The sequence below is a fragment of the Bufo bufo genome, chromosome 5 (assembly GCF_905171765.1).
Source record: "Bufo bufo chromosome 5, aBufBuf1.1, whole genome shotgun sequence".
Lineage (NCBI taxonomy): Eukaryota > Metazoa > Chordata > Amphibia > Anura > Bufonidae > Bufo > Bufo bufo.
The window spans coordinates 63,452,704-63,472,329 of NC_053393.1; positions in this window are offsets into that span (position 1 = coordinate 63,452,704).

Here is a 19,626-nt window from a genome sequence, read left to right on the forward strand (position 1 = left end):
CTAAGGCTGAAATTCCTCAGAAGCTAATGAGAAAGCCGTGCCGATTCTGGTGAAAAAACAAACAAAAACGATTGATACATTTTCACCCTTTAAGAGTGAGGTTGTAGGAGTGCTCTGCTGGATCCTTAAAGAAGAAGTCTGGCACTGTTGGACTATAAGACACCAGCATCTTTTAGCGATATTTTTTTCCTGCTAAAGTGAGTCTTATAGTCCAAAAATACTGTATATTTTTAGAGGGGAGAGATAAAAAAAATATATATTTTTTTGTCATATGTATATTGTTCATTGTCCAGTATAAACAGTATGTTAACTATTGGTTTTTTTTTTTTTTGCCCCTGTAGTGCCCCCTGTATTATAATGCCCCCTTGTAGTATAATGCCTCCTGGTAGTGCTAATATATGTAATGCTCTCTGCCGCCCCCTGCAGTGAGCCAGACCGACAGGGGAATTATATGTGAGGTCACGATGTGAGCATTAGGTGGGCTGAGGAAAATACAGTTTTGGTTACTCGCGGTTATGTCGTCCCTGGGCAGGCTCGCATAAGTGATGAGGAGAACGGCACAGGAATTCTCTAGGGCACGCTCTGGTGTAAGGGACACAGGCCAGATGGTGGTTCGAGGTGCCCTTGATGGTCTGTATTAATGTGCCTATGGCAAGGTCCCTTGTAGTTGTGACGCCAGTACCTTTTATGGTGGTACAAACATTTACTGTAGTGTTAACTGAGGAATTGGAGACTGAGACAAGGATGGTGCAATCCAACTTATAACTTTTACTGAACGTTGCTCCTGATAACGGTAATATCCAAGTATAAAACAGTCTCTAGTACATCCAGATATGAAATACAGTCTCTTTAAGAGGGACAGAGGTAAAGCTGCAAGAGGTCCACTGCTCACAGATGGGATGTCTGTCTCTCAGGCTATTAATGATATAAGTTTTATGCTTACTGGTAGAGGACTTCTACGCTGGTCCCTTTTATCCCAGTGCAGGTTAGTGAGGCTGCCGGAGGCTGGTGAATCCTTCACTTTTAACTCCAAAGATCCTAAGGCGCGTATAGCGATGGCCGTAACCCTTTGGGTCTCTGTTTCTTTAGTGCTTTCTTAATTAATATACTTTTCTGAAGCTAAACTTCTAGCTGATGTCCACTAACTCTTAGCAGAGTTCTGAGCAGGATGTGGACGACATCAGCTCATGACTGAAGACTGAAAACTAAGACTGACTAACTAGGCCTAAGCTGGGCTATATATATGGGATGTGTTGCCTCCCCTAGTGGTAGGCTCAGTGTAATGGAATCTAACACACCTGTAGGCAGGGATTATGCATAAAGATGCACTGCAGCATAAAACAGGTTATATAAAGCAACTAAGCATAACACTACGAATTTGCAGTACCCACGTGGGTAGTGGGATACTGCACCCCCACCCCCCATCCTTGTAGTACAGTATATATAATGCTGTAAACCCCCCCCCCCCCCCCCCATAGTCCATCTGTAGTATAATTTCCCTCTGTAGTGGCAGCATACATAATGACCTCCCCACCCCTGTAGTATAATGCCCTCTTATATTGATAGTATATAAAATGCCTCCCCCCAGGTAGTTTCCCCAGTAGTTCCTATACATATATATGCAGTATATGCACACATATATATATATGCAGTATATATATTGTGGCAATGTGAACATTGAGGTGTTGTTTCCCCAGGTTCCAGTCCAGGGATCCTATTTAATCCTGCTACTTGATCTTGGGTGTGTCTCACTCTGGAGTGTCTTGTGAAGCAGAGTCCTGGTGAGGCTCTGTGTGAGTGGTCTCAGCTGGGTGGGCTGAGGGGCCACGAGGCTAGGCGATAGCCTGAACTTTGGGGGACGCGGTGACGCCTGTAAAACAAGTATCACGAGGCCAGAGTCGGGAGGACTACTAGGCCACAATCCCCCAAAAGGTATTAAAGTGTCACAGCCTGGAGGTTGCTGGACTGAATGGCTGAGGAAAGTCGCATTTGTGTTCCATGTGTGAACAGGGCTCTCTAGGTGAGTCAGGGATACGCTTGTGTTTAGTTAGAGCCTAGCCGGGCAAGGTTTTGTTATTTTGTGAGGATATCACACGTGATAAGTTGAAGCTGCGACTTCTTAACCTGTGCTTTGCTAAAGTGTCTGAAATAAAGCAAGAGTTTGGACATTATAATCGTGTCTGCGAAGATATCTGTGAGTGTGACCCCCTGAAAAGAGACGATCCCTTACAATTGGTGTCGGATGCGGGCAAGTTGTCCATGATAGAAGGGCAACGGTCGGTTGCTAGGGGCAACGCTGATACTGCTGGTGCTGCTAAAAGCTGTTTTTTTGCCGTGTGGAGTTAAAGGGCCGGAAGCTTTTTTTTTTGTCCAGTGGAGCAGGTGCTGCTCATAAGAGTGTGGACTATTTTGCTGTGGTGCAAGTAAAACTGCAGTGAATTAAAGGGCCAGTAGCCCAGCAAATATGGACTTGTGGCTGAAAGTTTTTCCTGCTATCATGGGTCTCGGGGAAGAGTACGTCCGGCGACACTGGCGCATACAGTAGGCAGAAGAAATGGCCATAGCAATTGGCTACACTAAAAATAAATTGGCGAAATGTGATGCAGAGCGAGAGGCTTTGGAGGCACAGTTGCAGCTGGCCTTGAGAAATGGGTTCTCAACACTGTATGGACCCAGTACAAAGTTCCAAGAGGTTGGTGGTGTGCCGAGACTATCGGGGGAAAAGCAAAGATATGCCGTTGCCAAAGGCAACCGTCGGAAAGATAAAGAGGGGGAGAGCGGTTCAGCTCTCAGGAGGTCGAATGTTCCCTACCAGTGGAGACAGTCCTAGAGAGGTTGTGCCGAGGATCTGCGAGGCTGTTGCTAAGGGCAACTAACCGCAACAGCGTGCGGCTGCCCAGCAGTTATGGAGCGGAGCAAGTGGCTCATATTCTGTGGCTGGAGATCCCAAGGACATGTCTCCCAAAAGTGTGACTCCACATCTGGAAGGAGGATGCAGTCACGAAGTTTCTCGTAGCAACCACTGCAGTCAGGAGGCTGCAGGTGATTTTGTAATGGAGGATCATGGAGTATCCTTGGATTCTGGGACTGCCGAACACGTGACATCGCTGGGTAAGATCTCTCCTGTTATTAATTATGTGACAGACCCAGTGACCGTGAGCAGGCAAAAAAACGAAAAAACGTCTCGGAAGTGTGTGACATTGGGAAAAACACAGTGTCTGAACAGGCGGGTAAGCCTGTTGCGGTTACTCCATCGCAGGAACCTGCAGGGGAGAAGGTTTCTGGGTCACCCAAAGAGCCTGTGATCAAAGCTAGATTTGGGGTGGTGAAAGTCAGCGATCCCATGCTAGCCCGGGTAAGAGGTAGCATGATGGCCGCCCCAGAGACTGATAGAGTGTTACATGTTCGGGACAATTATGCGGTTAATGAGGACTGTCAGGTAGTCCTCACAGAGTGTGAGGCTATAGTGACAGCTGGGACTGATGGATTTGCTGCCGTAAATTCGCCCGTACATGAGAAGGTTGTTTCGTGATTTGTGGGGTAGAAACACTTCTGCGGTCGGTCACGTAACTCCCGTAGAACTGGCACCTAGCCCATTAAATGAAGTGACCATTAGAAACAGTGGAGCTGATAAGGTGAAAAGTGATGGTACCATGTTTGCCGAAATGCATAATGGGAATGCGATGTCATGTGAAATATGTGATAATAATGACACGCCTTTTCCTTTGCAGGCTGTGATTGGTGAAGAAGCTCCCCCTGTTGGCAAACATGTGTTTGATGTAAAAGTGTTGATAAATGTTGAAGGAACACCGCTAGTAGACCCAATTCTAGACAATGTGGCGGGGCTAGAGTATGTACCACACGTACCAGAAGGGGGTATGCAGTCTCCACAGGGTTCTATGGTTACTGAGGAAATGTCCAATGTGGGGATTAGCTTGTGTGTGCCCCTAGAGGTCAGGGATGATAATGACAAGAGTGGAACACGTAATATATGTAATGTGGCTGATAGCAGCTCAGAGAGTGAGGCTGCCATGTCAGTTTCTGGTGAAACTAAGGTGGGTACTAGAAGCGACCAGATGACAGTTATACCTGATGGGACGAGAGCTGACTGGGGAGACAGCAGCCTATTGTCTGAGACCCATACCCAGGCAGGGGTAGATGACCTGACAGGTCAATACAGCTACAAACTTAAAGGGAACCTGTCACCAGGATTTTGTGTATAGAGCTGAGGACATGGGTTGCTAGATGGCCGCTAGCACATCCGCAATATCCAGTCCCCATAGCTCTCTGTGCTTTTATTGTGTAAAAAAAACGATTTGATACATATGCAAATTAACATAAGAGTCATATCTTACTTGTGTGACCAGAGAAGAGTCATATTTTCAAGCTCTGACTCATCTCAGGTTAATTTGCATGAGCTTGAAAATATGACTCTTCTCTGGTCACACAAGTAAGATATGACTCTTTTATGTTAATTTGCATATAGATCAAATCGGTTTTTTTTTTACACAATAAAAGCACACAGAGCTATGGGGACTGGGTATTGCGGATGTGCTAGCGGCCATCTAGCAACCCATGTCCTCAGCTCTATACACAAAATCTTGGTGACAGGTTCCCTTTAAAGAGGTTTTCCCTTGCTTCGCACAGTCCCTAGATACACTAGAGAAGGGACTAGCAGTAAGGGTCAAAAGAAGAGACCCCGGAAAAGATGAGTGAACTGAAGGGTCTACTGCCTGGTGTCTCGGAGAAGAGGAGAGACTCCAGAAAGACACGGAAGTCTGTATTCGACATCGACAATGGGCTTGAAGAGTCCCTGGGTGGAAATCCCACAAAGTGTCTAAAGGAGAAGGGTGGTACTCCTTCGGCTGATGCAGCAGCAGAACAGAGTAAAGAGCCGCTGGAACAGGAGGCCCAAGAGTGGGGCGCTTCCAACAAGCTAGTGCGAAAAACTAAGACGGAACAGAAGTTTGGCCAGCTCCTGGCTGCAGAGAAATACATATCGGCTTGGTATGCCAAAGAACGTGACCGAGCGGAGGCTGATGCTCGGGAGAAAGAGTCCAAGGCCCTCTCCTTGGCTAGAGCCCTTGAAGAAGTGCTTGAGGAGCAAAATGAATTAGAGAGGCTGAACAAGCAACTCAGAGCAGAGATGGAAGCTCTCATGAGCTCAAAAGATGCCATCTATGAGTTGGTGAAGCCTAAGCGTGCTCCTGCATAGCAGGTGGAAGAAAATGAGAAAGATCCTCTGGAAGGTGCCAAGAAGTCAGAGCCTGTTAAGAATGGGACTGGAGATGGTGGTGCCGGCCGAGGCAGAGAAGAAGATAGAAGCTGTATCTGCTGAACCAGTTGATGGGGCTGATGTGGAAGAAGCAGAAGACTTTGATACTGAAGCCAAAACTGAGGTAACGCCTGTGGGGACTAAAGAAAAAAGAGAAGTGCTATCTGGTGATAGAATAAAGAAACAAAGTGAGTGGGAACACCAGGTGACATTAGAGCGGCTGAAGGGTGGTTTAAAACTGACCAGCCGGATCTCCAACAAAAGGAGGAGGCGCGAGCTCCCCGTGGAAAACGGGGCCTAAGAAGAAATCTAGAAAAGAAGCAAGCCAGAAAGCTAAGTTCTCCAGCGAAGAGGAGACGGAGGAGGCCCTTAGACACTGTAGTCTAGGTAGGAAGGCAGTGTTTATGACAAACCAAGCTCTGATGGCCTGGGTCTGGCAAAATAAAGGGAAGCATGTGACGCTGGCCATCTCTTCCAGGGGGAACGTTGAGCCGGAAGATGGCAGTATAATGCGGATGCCCTGTCACGAGCATCCAGTTGGTACATGCCCTGTGAGATACTCCCTCTACATACAGGGGTTTGATTCAGGCATTTGAAATACCGCCATTTGAAATACATCCATTTTGTGCAAAGAAATATTTAATTTAGGCCTACACTGGTTCAGGCCCTGTGAGATGCCCCCTCTACATACAGGGGTTTGATTCAGGCATTTGAAATACAGGCATTTGAAATACATCCGTTTTGTGCAAAGAAATATTTAATTCAGGGCTACACTGGTTCAGGCCGTGTGAGATACACCCTTTACATACAGGGGTTTGATTCAGGCATTTGAAATACAGCCATTTTGGGCAAAAAAATCTTTAATTGAGGCCTAGTCTGGTTCAGGCCGTGTGAGATACACCCTTTACAAACTGTCGTTCTATTCTACTATTAATTAAACACCCATTTAGGGCAAGATCCTAAATTCGAAAAATATGAGGAGAGCGTCAAATAAGGGACGTGGCCCAGGTCGTGGTACTGCTGGTGGAGCTCCTGTTGCAGGGAGAGGACGTGGTCGATCTGTGCCAGCTACACGCACAAGTGAAACCCTGTACTCAGGTGGGAGTAGGCGACAAAACCTGCAGCGGTATTTGGTCGGGCCTAATGCTGCTCTACGAATGGTGAGGCCTGAACAAGTACAGGCGATAGTAGATTGGGTTGCTGACAGTGGATCCAGTTCCTTTACATTGTCTCCCACCCAGTCTCCTGCTGAAAGACCACAGTTGGCACCTGCAGCCGATGTCCATCAGTCTTTCACCTCACCCCCTTGCAAATCAGCCAAGCAGTCTGAGCCCCAAGTCATGCAGCAGTCTCTACTGCTTTTTCATGACTCTGTTAGCAGGGTTTCCCAGGGCCATCCACCTAGCCCTGCCCCAGAAGTGGAAGAGATTGAGTGCACCGATGCCCAACCATTTATCTTTCAAGATGAGTACATGGGAGGACCATCGCAGCATGTCTCGGATGATGACGAAACACAGGTGCCAACTGCTGGGGCTTTCGAAAGTGTGCAGACCGACAAGGAAGGCAGGGGTGAAGACTGGATGGATGATGATGTGGAGGACGATAAGGTCCACGACCCCACATGGAATCAAGGTCATGGGAGTGACCTATGTAGTTCGGAGGAAGAGGCGATGGTCGCACAGAGCCACCAGCACAGCAGAAGAGGGAGCAGGGTGCAAAAGCGGAGCAGCCGTCCTCTAGAAGTACGCCTCCTACTGCCCACCGCAGCAAGGGACCGAGCACACCAAAGCCAGTTCCCTGGCGCGGCAGTTCTTCAGACAATGTGCTGACGACAAGACACGAGTGGTTTGCACGCTGTGCAATCCGAGCCTGAAGCGAGGCATAAACGTTCTCAACCTGAGCACAACCTGCATGACCAGGCATTTAAGTGCAAAGCACGAGCTGCAGTGGAGTAGACACCTCAAAAACCAAGAAAGGTCTCTGGCTCCTCCTGCTTCCTCTTCTGCTGCAGTCGCGGCCTCTTCATCCACCTCTGGAGTGACAGTGCCACCTGCCACCCCGCAAACGGTGTTGCTGGCAGATCCTCTAACACCTGGGTCACCAAGCATCTCCACAATGTCCCACGGAAGCGTTCAGCTCTCCATCTCCCAAACGCTGGAGAGGAAGAGGAAGTACCCCCCCTACCCACCCGCGATCCCTAGCCCGGAATGCCAGCATTTCTAAATTACTGGCCTTTGAAATGCTGTCATTCCGTCTGGTGTAGACGGATAGTTTTAAAGGCCTTATGGCGAAGGCTGTCCCACAGTACGTTGTGCCCAGCCGCCACTACTTTTCCAGGAGAGCCATCCCTTCCCTGCACAACCAAGTAGGGGACAAAATCAGATGTGCACTGCGCAACGTCATCTGTGGCAAGGTGCACCTCACTACAGATACGTGGACCAGTAAGCACGGTCAGGGACGTTATATCTCCATAACGGCACACTGGGTAAATGCAGTGGCGGCTGGGCCTGAGGAGGATAGCAGTTTGGCGCATGTCCTTCCACCACTGAGGATTGCAGGGCGCTTCAGTTTGCCTCCTGTTGCTTCCTCCTCCTACTCTGCTTCCTCATCCTCTACCAGCTCCTCATCCGGTCAGCGTAACACCTTCACCATCAACTTCAGCATAGCCAGGGGTAAACGACAGCAGGCAGTTTTAAAACGTATCTGTTTGGGGGACAAACCCCACACCGCGCAGGAGCTGTGGACGGGCCTTGAACAATAGACCGATGAGTGGTTTGTGCCAGTCAGCCTCAAGCCCGGCCTGGTGGTGTGCGATAATGGGCGAAATCTCGTAGCAGCTCTGGGACTAGCCGGTTTGACGCACATCCCTTGCCTGGCGCATGTGCTGAATTTGGTGGTGCAGAGATTTCTTAAAACTTACCCGATATGTCAGAGCTGCTGCATAAAGTGCAGGCCGTCTGTGCGCGCTTTCGGCGTTTTCACCCTGCTGCTGCTCGCCTGTCAGCGCTGCAGCGTAACTTCGGCCTTCCCGCTCACCGCCTCATATGCAACGTGCCCACAAGGTGGAACTCTACCTTGCACATGCTGGCCAGACTGTGCGAGCAGCAGCAGGAGATAGTGGAGTTTCAGCTGCAGCACGCACGGGTGAGTCGCTTGGCGGAACAGCACCACTTCACCACCAATGACTGGGCCTCCATGCGAGACCTGTGTTCCTTGTTGCGCTGTTTCGAGTACTCCACCAACATGGCCAGTGCCGATAACGCCGTTCTCAGCGTTACTATCCCACTTCTATGCCTCCTTGAAAAAAACGCTCCTGGCGATGATGGAAGAGGATGTGGCACAGGAGGAGGAGGAGGAAGAGGGATCATTTCGTAGGGTTTCCGGCCAGTCATTCACAAGTGGCTCCGAGGGTGGGTTCCTGCACCCACAAACCTAAGGTACACAATTGTCCAGCCAAGGCACAGTTCTGGAGGATGACGAGGTGGAGGATGAGGAGGAGGAGGAACCATGTTCACAGCAGGGTGGCACCCAGACCAGCTCATGGCCATCACTGGTGCGTGGATGGGGGGGATACAGAGGACACAGACGATACACCTCCCACAGAGGACAGCTTTTCGTTGCCTCTGGGCAGCCTGGCACACATGAGCGATTACATGCTGCAGTGTCTCCGCAACGACCGCCGAGTTGCCCACATTCTAACTTGTGCTGATTACTGGGTGGCCACGCTGCTGGATCCCCGTTACAAGGACAACATACCGTCCCTAATTCCCTCACTGGAGTGTGATCGTAAGATGCGCGAGTAGAAGCGCACGCTGGTAGACGCGCTGCTGGTGGCATTCCCACCTGACAGCGAGGGCACAGAGGAAGCACAAGGCGAAGGCAGAAGACGAGGAAGAGGTCACCAACGCAGCTGGGGCACCGCCAGCACCTCAGAAGGCAGGGTTAGCATGGCCGAAATGTGGAAAAGCTTTGTCAGCACGCCACAACAACCAGCACCACCAGCTGATGTGGAATGTCTTAGCAGGAGGCAGCATTTCACCAACATGGTGGAGCAGTATGTGTGCACACGCCTACACGTACTGAATGACGGGTCTGCACCCTTCAACTTCTGGGTCTCCAAATTGGGCACATGGCCTGAGCTTGCCCTTTACGCCTTGGAGGTGCTGGCCTGCCCTGCAGCCGGTGTATTGTCTGAACGTGTGTTTAGCACGACTGGAGTGTTATATTTCCCAATGTTTTGGGGTGTACCCTAATTCAAAAAATAAAAAATAAAATTTTAAACCAAAAAGCAGTGTAGGGTACCTCCTCCACCGCCACTTCCACCTACACCGCCACACCCACCGCCTCCTCAACCTCCTACTCCATATGGACCTGATTTATTATTTTTTCTTTTTACGTATTTTATGTTATTTTAAGTCATTTCCCTATCCACATTTGTTTGCAGAGCACTTGCCATGCTCTTAACCACATTTTGACGACATTTGCAGCCCTCTAGCCCTTTCCATGACATTTGTACAGCCATTTTAGTCAATTTAGTCTTCAATGGGGTTCGGGTCAAGTTCGGGTCCCGAACTCGAACTTTTTTCCAAAGTTCGGCCGAACCCGAACATCCAGGTGTCCGCTCAACTCTAACTACCACCACCATGCTTCACTGATGAGGTGGTATGCTTAGGATCACAAGCAGTTCCTTTCCTTCTCCATACTCTTCTCTTCCCATCACTCTGGTACAAGTTCATCTTGGTCTCATCTGTCCATAGGATGTTGTTTCAGAACTGTGAAGGCTTTATTAGATGTCATTTGGCAAACTTTAATCTGGCCTTCCTGTTTTTGAGGCTCACCAATGGTTTACATCTTGTGGTGAACCCTCTGTATTCACTCTGGTGAAGTCTTCTCATGATTGTTGACTTTGACACACATACAGCTACCTCCTGGAGAGTGTTCTTGATCTGGCCAACTGTTGTGAAGGGTGTTTTCTTCACCAGGGAAAAGATTCTTCGGTCATCCACCACAGTTGTTTTCCGTGGTCTTCCGAGTCTTTTGGTGTTGCTGAGCTCACCGGTGCGTTCCTTCCTTTTAAGAATGTTCCAAACTGTTGTTTTGGCCACGCCTAATGTTTTTGCTATCTCTCTGATGGGTTTGTTTTGTTTTTTCAGCCTAATGATTGCTTGCTTCACTGATAGTGACAGCTCTTTGGATCTCCTCTTGAGAGTGGACAGCAACAGATTCCAAATGCAAATAGCACACTTGAAATGAATTCTGGACCTTTTTATCTGCTTATTGTAATTGGGATAATGAGGGAATAACACACACCTGGCCATGGAACAGCTGAGAAGCCAATTGTCCCATTACTTTTGGTTCCTTAACAAGTGGGAGGCACATATGCAAACTGTTGTAATTCCTATACCGTTCACCTGATGTAAATACCCTCATATTAAAGCTGACAGTCTGCAGTTAAAGCACATCTTGTTTGTTTCATTTCAAATACATTGTGGGGGTGTATAGAGCCAAAAATGTTACAATTGTGTAGTTGTCCCAATATTTATGGACCTGACTGTATATGAATGCATAATATGTGGGAAACTACTACTGATCTTTTTAGCCAAAATATATTTACATACATTATATTATATATTCTAAATATATAATAATATATGTAAATATATTATGGCTAAAAACTTCTGCATGTTAACCTGCAGTGAAATATGAAATGATACTTCTGTTGTATAGGAATACTTACTACATGACAAACTACTATGAGGTTTTTCTGAGTGGTTAAAGTCCTTGACTCTAATGTAGAAGGTTTTGAGTTCAAATCCCGGCAGAAACTTTTCAGAAATAGAGGGTAAATTGGATTTAAATACACTGACTATAGCATCGCACTCGAGCACACGAGGTATTCGGCCGAACACTGTGATGTGCCGAGCATCGCGATGCTCAAGCCGAACTGGTGTTCGGCCGACCATGCTCGCTCAACACTAGCCTGGGTTTCTCAATGGGCATCTCCTTCTACCTGGCTGTGCTGCGATCCAATCACAGCGGAGAGCGTCACAGCCAGGTAGAAAAAGAACTCCCCTTCTCCCCGGCTGTGATGCTCTCCACTGTTATTGGATTGTGGCACAGCCAGGGAGAAGGAGACGCCCATTGAGAAACCCTGGCTTCTCCTTCTCCCTGTACCGATGCTCAGTATTAACATAGTCGTCGGGAAAACAGCATGGGGGCACAGTGGGGCTTACAAGCGATATGTAAAAAAAAAACAGGCAGGGTGGCAGCATTAGCGGGTGGTACCCAGCAAAGAAAGGTATTTAATTGAAAAAAAAAAAATCTATGAACGGTCCTCTTTAAATAGGAACAAGTGATGCACCAAGTATGACTACACAGGATACACCCCCTTAGCTGACCGAGCAATGATGCTGAAGGACATCCTAATCTGGTCAGACGTGTTTCAACCATAACAACAATCTTACTTATAGACAGTCTATGTGAACAATTGTCAATAAAGAAAATATGATTTTACTTGTTGATCCACCTCTTTCTCTTCCAAGCTTTTCAAGGTGGACACACCCTAGGATCTAAGCTTTGAGTCTACAAGCTATTCTCTTGGGAGCTGGTCATCCACCACAGGTAAAGTACTAAAGCACCATGGTGGAGCTAGAAACCAGTCAATATCACTCATCCATAGACTTTATAAACCTATAAATCTAATATATGCTACTGATTATTTTCTTATTCATATCTTTATAGCAGTCAGAGTCTAATTTTATAATACAGAGCTCCTATCCCCTGCATAGATAGAATTGAAGTCTAAAATTCTGGAGGTTGATAGCCATCACTAGAGGGAGCTTAACAGCTAAATGCATACCTTTTTATTATTAATTAAGTTAAAGGAATTTTCCCACTATAAGAACTTATCACTAATGCACAAAAAGTGTCCCTGAGTGAATGGATTGATTGTCAGGCTTACACATTGCCACTTCATTCATCTTAATGGGACTGCTGCTGTCCTTGGTTATCTTCAGCAGTCCCATGTGAATTAATTGAGCGGCAGTACGCATGCTAGCCTCTCATTACAGGACTCCGTTCTCATGATGGCTGGGGGTCCCACTGGCTAGACCCCGACCGATCAGATACTTATTGCCTATCCTGTGGATAGCTGATAAGTTCTCATGGTGGGACAACCAGTTTACATATATGTGAGCATAATGGTGTAAGATCCCTCTAGTGGTGCCTGCAGGCAAGAAGAATATTGGTTCAGAAAACAAACCTCTGACAGCTATCAAGAAATATGAAGAAATTAATCAATATTGGGTCTGGTGGACATTCACTTTAAGCAATGTGCTTCTTACCATTTAGGGGGACTTCTAGACCTTCAGATGCTGGACAAATATAATTTTAGGACATTAAATAATGTATGATAATAAGTACTAGCTTGCACTTCATCACTACTGTCCAGGGCCGTCTTTAATATTGATTGGACCCTGGGCAAGAATTTAGTTGGGCCCCCTGGATCCCGCCTTCCCACACCCTAGCATGTAATCACGCACTCCACCACAACACACACACACACACAAAAGAATGCACACACCTCGTAGAGAAGTAAACTTTAATAATGATGAGTGGCCACTGGAGGTGTTCCTTGGCAGTAATGTAAATACTGGATTTTTTTCTGAAAAGGCAGTGTTTACATTAAAAAGCTTGCAGAGACATGCTATAGACACCAGAACTACTACGTTTAGCTGTTGTGGTTCTGGTGACTATAGTGTCCCTTAATATAGAGGGGGGGGGGGGGAGAATCAGCACAAACGTATCAAATAAAATGGCTGTATCTTTATTCTAAAAATTAAAAAAGCACAACTTCTGACAAATAATTTTGCTGATTACTTTTTTATTTTATCTTGTGCCAGTAAGATATGCCCCCCAATAATGTGCCAGTAACAAGTGCCCCCATAGATGCCCCCCAATCATGTGCCAGTAACAATTACCCCCATAGATGCCCCCCCAATCATGTGACAGTAACAAGTGCCCCCATAGATGCCCCCCAATCATGTCAAGGGTAAAAACAAAGAAAAAAGGATAGAGGGTTAATCAAAGATTTCCCTGAATGGAGGTCAGAGAGTAACAGGCGGGGTGCCAAAGAATAGATAATTTTAGAAAACAGTTAGTCAACGGTTGGACAGTATACAGCAAGATAATCAGAATATAGAGAGGCTGCCGATGGTGGTTACATATGTGCGGAAAACCGCTACATCAGTAATGTAGAATGAAATAACAATATAAGAGGTAACCACACCGGGGGCGCCAATCTATCTACAAGGAATATTATTGGTAGTCAGACTTTTAGTCTGCCTGTATAGACTATTCGATTTTATAAACGTACTTCAGTGGTTAGATATAAAAGCGTACATCAACATTTAGTACATTAACCTATTATACCTGTAGGCGATGTTTACCATAAACGTACAAGAGTCAGTATGGTCCAACTCAAGTTTTCAAGATGTTGATGGCCCACAATCGACACAGCAATTCAAGAAGCTTAAATAGAGGAACACTACTACCTTCACCAGGGAGGAGTTGTGTGGAATAAAATTCAAGACAGCCACAAAAACTTCCTCCATCGCCTGGATCTCTTGTAGAATCTTAGGAAGAAACAGCAATCCCTCGTTTGGTACTTCTTGGTAGTTCCTTTATTCAAAAGACAGGTACGGTGTTATTTAAAATCCCCTTCATCAGGAAAAGTTAAAAGACATGTATAACAGACAGAGATATATACAGTATACACACTCACAGGCATAGGGATCCGAAAGTGGCGTCACTACCGGACAGGAAGTAATGTGTTCCACGGTGGAACGCACTCGTTTTCTCATGTGTATGAAACAATATTTCTAAGGTTGAAAATAGCAACCTTATTTTTATTCTAAAACATAAATTAGTATTTACCAGGCATTGTATAATCGGTGAAAAAGCATAGGGTGGGGTGTGTATAGGGCGCTCTAGACAGGCCATTGTTGATTGTGGGCCATCAACATCTTGAAAACTTGAGTTGGACCATACTGACTCTTGTACGTTTTATGGTAAACATCGCCTACAGGTATAATAGATTCATGTACTAGCCGTTGATGTACGCTTTTATATCTAACCACTGAAGTACGTTTATAAAATCGAGTAGTCTATACAGGCAGACTAAAATCCTGAATACCGATAATATTCCTTGTAGATAGATTGGCGTCCCCGGTGTGGTTACCTCTTATATTGTTATTTCATTCCCCAATCATGTGCCAGTAACAATTATCCCCATAGATGCCCCCAATCATGTGCCAGTAACAAGTGCCCCCCTAGATGCCCCCCCAATCATGTGCCAGTAACAGGTGCCCCCATAGATGCCCCCCAATCATGTGCCAGTAACAGGTGCCCCCATAGATGCCCCCAATCATGTGCCAATAACAAGTATCCTCATAGATGCCCCCCAATCATGTGCCAGTAACAAGTGCCCCCATAGATGCCCCCAATCATGTGCCAGTAACAAGTGCCCCCCCTAGATGCCCCCCAATCATGTGCCAGTAACAGGTGCCCCCATAGATGCCCCCCAATCATGTGCCAGTAACAGGTGACCCCATAGATGCCCCCCAATCATGTGCCAGTAGTAGTACCATATAAAAAAAAAATAAACACTTATACTTACCTCCATCAGGCTGGAAGCAATGCGATGCAGGCCTCTTCCGGCATCACCGAACATCATCGCGCCGCCTGCACCGACCTCTGATAGACTGCAGGCACTAGGCCTGCAGCCTATTAGAGGAACGGGTAAGGGGGACGCCTCTCCCTCCCCTGCCCCGCCGCAGCACATCTATCTGTATCTGTGCCCTGCCGCCGCCCCCCCCACGTCACCAGTGGCCAGCGGGGCTCAAGAGGCAGCTGCCTTGGGCCCTTCAGGAGCAACAGGGCCCAGGGCAGCTGCCCCTTTTGCCCCGCGTTAAAGATGGCCCTGCTACTGTCTACTGGGAGTTGTAGTTTCTGAACAGCTGGAGAGCCATAGGTTGCAGACTGCAGCTAATTAACTTAACTCTAATTAGTTGCTAACTTTTCCATAGTAAATTTCAGTAATTTCTCTTTAACTTATGGACCAATGAGCCAGGACTATGCACGTAAATTGCCTTAATCTAATGCTAATGACTGTAACCCAATTCCTCACATCTCCAACATCTGGTTCTCTCATTTAAAATGATTTCACATTCAGCTATATATGATTCTCGTATTAGAGACTGATTTGTGCCATTAGCCAGAGCTGCAGCGTCTATTTACCACATTATCAGGCTGTAATCTGTGCATTAATGAATGTAAAACATAGAGAGCCCTCCAAAGATCAGGGGTTTGTTCATCAAGATTATTACCAGTGACAGTATCAATGAAGACGGCGGCAGGGCCGTGCAATTTCCATCCGTCTGTACAATGTCATTTCATATATGGAGAACCGATTTGCTTCTGCACGGAAAGAAATTACAACCATCAATTAAGAGCCCATGAAACCGCCACACTGCGCAATTATGAGCAGTAAATCAGGTCCATTTTAACGGCATCTTCTCTATTTTCTTTTAGAGAATAATTACCAGTAAGGCCTCATGCACACGACCGTTGTGTGTTTTGCGGTCCGCAAATTACGGATGGATTCCGTGTGCATTCCTCAATTTGCAGAACGGCACGGACAGCCATTGATATAACTGCCTGTTCTTGTCTGCAAAATGGACAAGAATAGGACAGGTTATATATTTTTTTTTGCGGACCACGGAACGGAGCAACGGATGCAGTTGCAGAGAGACTTGAGCCTCTAGAAGTAATGGATGCTCTTTTTGCTCCGAAAGTCTCATTTGCATATATTAAAACTTCATTTTTCTCAGCAATGCGGGCACATATGAACATGGGACCAGCACAATGTCTTCAGCTGCCAAGCGCACATGTAACAGGTCAGTCAGTGTCATAGGTACAAAACTGCTGACAGATGTCCATTAAAGGGTTTGTTCAAAATTATTTAAAAAAATAAATAAGCTGCCTTCTTTTATAAACAAAACCTCACAAATCCCTCATTGCATCTGGTATTGCAGCTCAGCTCCACGCAATGAATGAAGCCAAACTTTTGGACAGCTGGTGGTTTTTAATCTTGGACAACTCCTTTGCCAGACGGTACTCCCAGATTATAGCCCTCACAGAACCCCCACTAAAGGAAACAGCTGATAAGAAAGGTGAAGGTCAAAGCAATGTGTACCAAAACATAAGGAAAAATTGTAGTCATTGAGAACAACAGGTAGATACAGGCCCGGTGCTATAATAAGGCAGACCAAGCGTCCGCCTTAGGGCGCTGAGAAAAAAGGGGGGCGGAAAAATGAAACTTTTTTTGTTTTTTTTCATTAATCACTTGCATGCCGCCGGCCTCCTGCGGCTGTTCTCCTCTGTGTGGTGGTCCTCATATCTATCTTCTCTCTGGGCTCCCGAATCCTGACAAGCTGTTTGAGGACCTTTGCCACTCTGCCAATCAGTGGCCGCAGCTGTGTCACGTGTCAGGGCAGTGATTTCCCGCTGAGCCAATCACTGGTCTGACACATGACACAGCTGCAGCCACTGATTGGCTGAGTGGGAAAGGTCCTCAAAGTCTTGTCGGGAGCACAGAGAGAAGATACCAGGACACAGAGGAGAAGGGGAGCTGCTGCAGACGGGAACAGGCCCAGATGAGGAGCATAATTTTTTACACAACATTAATAGAGGGGGGAAATGTGCAATGGAGGGGGTTGAAATGTGACATGGGGCGGGAGAAATGTGACATGGAGGGGGTGATGTGACATGGGGGGGAGAAATGTGACATGGAGGGGGTTGAAATGTGACATGGGGGGGAGAAATGTGACACAAAGGGGGTAATGTGACACAAAGGGGGTAATGTGACACAAAGGGGGTGATGTGACATGGAGGGGGAGAAATGTGACATTTCTCCCCCTCCATGTCACATCACCCCCCTATGTCACATTTCTCCCCCTTCATGTCACATCACCCCCCTATGTCACATTTCTCCCCCCTCCATGTCACATTTCTCCCCCTCCATGTCACATTTCTCCCCCCTCCATGTCACATTTCAGCCCCCTCCATGTCACATTTCTCCCCCCCTCCATGTCACATCACGCCCTACTTTTTACATCACCCCCACCGAGTTGTGGGGGGGGGGGGGCGGCGCCGAAATGTAGCTTCGCTTGTGTGTGCAAAAATCCTTGCACCGGCCCTGGGTAGATAGAGTATAAACTTTCTGCTGAGTCATTGGAGCCACGTCAAGGCTTAAAAACCACGGGCGCCTAGGTGTAAAGTAGAGTAGATATCAAGCAAAAAGGATTCTGCTGCCTGCGCTTTCCAAAACAGGTTGATCTTTATTCCAAATTAAAAAGAGATACAACAAAAGTCCATGTAACACACTTTGGGGACCAGCCCTTTCTTCAGATCAAGGACAGGATTTTTTTTGCTTGATATCTACTACAAAAAACAGTCATCTGGGTACTCTTAGTACTCAGATACCGCCAGGACTTACATTAGGGTCGAACTGTGTAACAGCCATACAAATGCAAAAACAGTAATGTATTGCTCATATCACAACACTAGCTAGTAAGAGGAATGAAAGAATATTTGAACTCGCCAATATATGACAGGAACTGTATGGTTAATGGTAAATTATTGATGACCCAAATAGATTATGGTGAAGACAGTCAGGTAATGGAGTAGATTAATGATGATAGACATGAACAGATAACTCATCCTAACTAACTCCCCCTGAATCTTTCCCTAGAGCTATCCCTGATCACTGGCCCTAACCCTCACTCTCCCTAAAGATATTCCTTTTGAAAATCCTTATCTGCAATACTGATTCTAATGCAACAATAGGTGGGCACTATGACCCACAGATAATAAACCCAAACTGAGCAGAGCTAGAAGCAAGACAAGACAGATTCAAACAGGGTTTGAAGACAACAGCAACCTAAAAGACTCAGAGGCAAGGACTGGACTTGAATAATTACAAGAACTAAACTACACCGACAAGAAGCAAACTAGGCAGGGAACATGATGCTAGAAGTGGTTCTGGTTTCAAAGCAAGTCCGTCAAGTGGTTCTAGCTTATTAAACTAAGCATGGTGTCATGTAGTGCTTGCAGAGACATTTAAAGCATTATCTTTCTTTAGTAAAGCCATTGCTTCAATTAGCAGAAAAGTACGAAATAATTTGCCCAAATTTTGGCATATATTTGGATCACATTGTCTAATATTAAGCAATGCCATTTCTGGTAGGTAACATCCCTTTCGCAATACGCCACACGTCTTGTTGAGGTGAGCCAAAAAATATCCGTCAGGCATTGCCAGAAACTAAAGCGCCACCATCGGGCCCCATCAACTGTAATGGGAAATGGTGGGGATACGGCCGCAACCCTTCAAATATGCCAAGAATCAGCTGCTGTTTTCATGCAGCCAATTCTCTGCATATTTGGCGGGTTGCAGCTGGATCTCCGTCGGTCCCCATTATAGTTAATGGGGCCGAATGGTAGCGCTTTAGCTTCTGGCAATGTTGGAATGCAGAGAAATCCAGCAGACTGTTCCCTGCCGAAACAGCCTTCCGGATATTAAGCATTAGCATGAAACTAGCCTTAGATATTTAATAAAAGGGGTCGCGTATAGATTTCCTAATTTACATAGAAAACTGTCAGATCAATCGGATTAAGGTCTCATGCACATGAATGTGTGCCGGCCATTCCATACATTGGGGACCGCAATTTGTGGTCCCCAATGCACGGGCACCATCCGTGCGGCTTCCGCAGACAGATCCATGTTCTATTTTTTTCCGATGCGGAGGCATGGAGAGAAACCATGCGGAAGCACTCTGAAGTGTTTCCATGGGGTTTCCTTGCCTCCGTTCTGCACCGCACTTTCCAGATTGTGGACCGAATCAGTACTCATCTGTGAACCAGTGTGCACGCGGCTGATGCCCATATATTGCAGACCCGCTGTTTGCGGGGGCGCAATACGGGCATGGCCAAACAAAGGCCATGTGCACGAGACCTAAGCCTATTAAGACCAAGAATAACTACGCTGCTGCTGAAGGGACTGTTAGAGACATTTGCATAGGAAGAAAACACTTATCGGGACGTTTATCATTTGCTTTTTGTGTCTGTGCCAAATTTATGAAATGGTGCATCTTAATAATATAACTGGTGTAAGCACAATGTGGTTCACACCGATATGTGGTAAAGTACACCAGGATTTTGCCTGGTGTAGGTTGGAACTTTTTTGAGACTTTTGCAAAAAGTAGCACATAGTAATTATACCATAATCAAGGTCC